This window comes from Alexandromys fortis, unplaced genomic scaffold (genome assembly GCF_014885135.2).
Source record: "Alexandromys fortis isolate MF-2015 unplaced genomic scaffold, M_Fortis_MF-2015_v1.1 scaffold_194, whole genome shotgun sequence".
NCBI classification, from domain to species: domain Eukaryota; kingdom Metazoa; phylum Chordata; class Mammalia; order Rodentia; family Cricetidae; genus Alexandromys; species Alexandromys fortis.
In genome coordinates, this window is record NW_026068075.1 from 626941 (window position 1) to 631272 (window position 4332).

General features: G+C 48.9%; 1 pseudogene; it reads left to right on the forward strand.

Annotated features, from left to right (window-relative positions):
• The first annotated feature begins 1625 nt into the window (after window positions 1-1625).
• Window positions 1626-2949, forward strand: LOC126488286 (WAS/WASL-interacting protein family member 2-like; annotated as a pseudogene).
• The last annotated feature ends 1383 nt before the right edge of the window (window positions 2950-4332 follow it).

Sequence of the window (4332 nt, forward strand, 5' to 3'; positions counted from 1 at the left end):
AAGAACACTGGTTGCTCTTACAGGAAACCCAGGTTTCATTCCCAGCATCTATACGGTGGCTCACAGTCACGTGTAACTTCGGTTCCAGGGGACCCAATGCCTTCTTCTGCCCTCCAAGAGCACATCACGAACACGTCACACAGACATACATGCAGACAAAACACTCATATACTTTTTTTTTTTTTTTGGTTTTTCGAGACAGGTTCTCTGTAGCTTTGATGCCTGTCCCGGAACTAGCTCTTGTAGACCAGGCTGGCCTCGAACTCACTCACAGAGATCCACCTGCCTCTGCCTCCGGAGTGCTGGGATTAAAGGCGTGCGCTACCACCACCCGGCTACTCATATACATTTTTAAACATATATTTTTTAAAGAGTTTAGACTCTGATGAACCTCAGTTGTGTTATCTCATGCTCCTCCTGTCTTTGCAGCTATTTTATTACTATTACCCAAGCCTTGTTTCCCCACTCCATGACCCATGATGTCAGTACTGAACCTGTGCAAGGTCCTGGGTTCTGACCTGATCACTATCGGGAACTCACCAAGGCCAGCTGGCCTGGGTCTGAAAAAGCCTGGGATAAAACCGGTCTTGCTGAACATAGCGGACAATGAGGACTACTGAGACCTCAAGAACAATGGCAATGGGTTTTTGATCCTACTGCACGTAATGGCTTTGTGGGAGCCTAGGCAGTTTGGATGCTCACCTTACTAGACCTGGATGGAGGTGGGTGGTCCTTGGACTTCCCACAGGGCAGGGAACCCTGATTGCTCTTTGGGCTGACGAGGGAGGGGAAGGGGGAGGGGGGAAGCAGGAGGGAAATGGGAGGAGATGGAAATTTTCAATTAAATAATATAAAAAATAAAAAAGAAAAAAATTAAAAAAATAAAATAAAATGGGGGTGCATCATAAAAAAAGGCATGGTATTACAATATATGCTTTTTAAGACAAACTCTTGCTATGTAGCCCCGAACTTATTGTGTAAGCTATGCTAGCCTCAGACATGCAGTGATCCTCCTGCCTCAGTCTTCTGAATGCTAGGGATATAGATATGAGCTGCCATACCTAGTTTATATAACTTTTTTTCTGGTTTTTTGAGACAGGGTTTCTCTGTGGAACAACAGCCCTGTCTATCCTGAAACTCTCTTTGTAGACCAGGCTGGTCTCAAACTCACAGAGATTCACCTGCCTTTGCCTCCTGAGCGAGGTCATTAAAGGACTGTGCCACCACCATGCCGGGAGTAACTTTTTATTTTTAGTGGTGGTGTTTTTGCATGCTAGGTAAGTACTCCATCACCGAGCTATACCCCCGGCCTATTATATATTCTTTTCCTCTCTCCTTTAATTTTTTTTTATTTTAATGATGTTTCTGTAAAGAAAGCAGAGGTGCCAGATCCCCAGGGGATGGACTTCCAGACAGCTATGCTGCCCTATGGGGCTCTGAGAACTAAAATTGGGGCTTCTTCAGGAGCAGTTTGTGGGCGGTGGTGAGTGGCCAGTGCGGACCGGGCAAACGGGCAGGAGAGACAGGAAATTAGAGATCCTGAAGGGTTGGGTGAGGTATATGAATGACTTAAAGCTACAAATAAAGACTGAGAGAGAATGGTGCCAACTGGGAGGAGGGCAAGGATGCCAATTCCTCCTCCTCCCCCGCCTGGTCCTCCTCCACCTCCCACTTTTAATCAGGCAAACACAGAGCAGCCCAGACTCAGTAGAGATGAGCAGCGGAATCGAGGAGCCCGCTTACAAGACATTTGCAGAGGGACCAAACTGAAGAAGGTGACCAACATTAATGATCGGAGTGCTCCTGTCATCGAGAGGCCCAAAGGGAGTGGCGGTGGCTATGGCCCTGGAGCTGCTGCTTTACACCCAAGGGAGGTCTCTTTCAAGGAGGAGTGCCCAAACTGCGACCTGTGCGAGCCAAGGATGCTTCAGATACTCGAGCTGGTAAGCCAGCCCTACAAGTCCCCAGTTCTCGAGCTGCTGCTCCGAGGCCTCCAGTGTCTACAGCCAGTGGGCGTCCTCAAGATGATACCTACAGCAGCCCAGCAGCCGAGCCTCCCTCCCAGAACTTCCCAGACGCAGAGACCCTCTTCACCCGACCCCTCCGGTCCCACTACCACTAGCAGTACAGACGTGAAACACAGCTCATCTGCTCCTCCCCCACCACCTCCAGGGCGCCGTGCCAATACGCCCCCTACTCCTCTGCCTGTGCACAATAGCAAAGCTCAGGCCTACAACAGGGAGAAACCCTTGCCTCCAACACCTGGACAAAGGCGGCACCCAGTCGAGAAGGACATCCTGCTCCACCCACTGTAAAACCACCTCCTTCCTCTGTGAAAATCAGAACCGGACCAAGGGGCCAGTCTCACGCCCCTCCCCCACTGCCTTACCACCAGCCTCCTGGGGTCCTCAGTGGACCCTCAAGCCCCACTGAGTCAGCCCCTGAGCTGCCAAAAAGACACAATTCTTTGCATAGGAAGACACCAGGGCCAGTCAGAGGCCTTGCACCTCGTCCACTCACCTCTGCCTCCCCCTTCTTGTTGAGTAACAGGCCACCTCCCCCAGCCTGAGACCCTCCTAGTAGGGGAGCAGCTCCTCCACCTCCACTACCCATGGTCTGAAATGGTGCCAGGGATGCTCCCCCCCCCCACACACACACCTTACCAAATGCATGAGTCAGAACCTCCGAGCAGAGGAAAGCCCCCAGCTCCACCCTTAAGGACGCCAGCTGGGCCACCCTCTCATCCACCACCACCCCTGAGGAATGGCCATAGAGACTCCATCACCACTGTCCGTTCCTTCTTGGATGATTTTTGAGTCCAAGTACTCCTTCCACCCAGTGGAGGACTTTCCTGCTCCAGGAGAATATAAGCATCTTCAAAGAGTATACCCCAGCAAAACAAACCGAGCTGCCTGTGGAGCCCTACGTCTGCCACCCATTCTCAGGTGAAGCCTGGCTTGGTCCTGCTCCTCAGGAAAAGGATGGACCCCCTCTTCTCAGATGGTCCCTCAGCCCCTAAAACCTGCATGAGAGCTCCTACAGTGTTGTCCAGTGCAACCAACCCTAAGCATCCTCCTGGCCCAGTTCCATCTATGCATCTCATCTCTGGACTTGGTGACTGGATTCTTTCTGTTGGCAGTAGGGTCTCAAGCCCTGTATCCAGCCCTCTTCCAGCAAGCCCTGCTATGCCAGAAGAGGAGAAAGCCTGTTTCTCCTGCTTTCTTCCAGGGAAAGGTGCCTTGTTATGTGAGTGGACACACACTAGGCAGGGTGGAGAATGGTATCCCTGCCTGCTGTTATTCACCAAGGGGAAGTGTGCTGTGTGCATTGTATTCCATAGTTGAGGAGGTTGGTGTAGCCAGGACTGTTGAGGAAAAGGTACTTTTTGTGAAGCAGTCAGGGGTTTGCAGAAGTGACCTGCTTTAAAGGTCAGGTTACAGAAAGGACAAAGAAATGGATCTTCTTCATTTTTTTTAAAGAGTGTTTTGGTTTTGTTCTCATCCCTCTTCTCCCCATTCCAAGGGGCAAGTTGTACATGCACTAAATACTAATCAGTTGAACTAGACAATAAAAGAAGGGGATGAAGTTAAAAAAAAGAACAGGTTGTGCTCCTAACCTCTGAGCTATCTCTCCAGCCCTATATCATATATTCTTAGTGTATGTACTAGCAGACTTTTGGGTTTTAAACTCGCAGTATAGAGAAATCTGTGAATACAAAGAAAGACGCATTATTTGTGTTTTCAGTATTAGCCCTCTGGTGTGTAGCTGACAGAGCTTTCTATCCATTCTATAGGCTGTCTCTTCTCTGCTGGTAGTTTCCCATGCAATGCAGAGGATCTTACATTTCATAGAAGCTTATTTATCAGTTACTGGGCAATACTTATCACATGCTATTGAATCCTTTCCAGAAAGTTCTTGCCTATGTCCATATCTTAAAGTGTTCCCTAATGTTTTCCTCAAGTAATTTCAGTGATTTAGGTTTTATATTAAGGTCCTTTATCCATTTTGAATAGATTTTTGTGCAGGCTGAGTGTAGCATGAATAAAAAAAAAAACAGAGACAGTTATTGGGGTTCAAGCTGAAGATCAGAAAAGCAAAACAGCCAAGCCACTAGAGTCCTACCTCTACCAAGGCTGGTTAACTGCTGACTGAGCCCTGAACTCCTACTGTTTTATATTCCCCTGTAGTGCTGGGATTGAAGGCCTGACTCCCTAGTGCTGCAATTAAAGGTATGAGTCACTACCACCTGGACTGTTTCTGAATTGAACTTGTGTAGCCCAGGCCAGGGTGGCCATGAACTCACAGAGATCCATCTGCCTCTGTCTCTGTCTC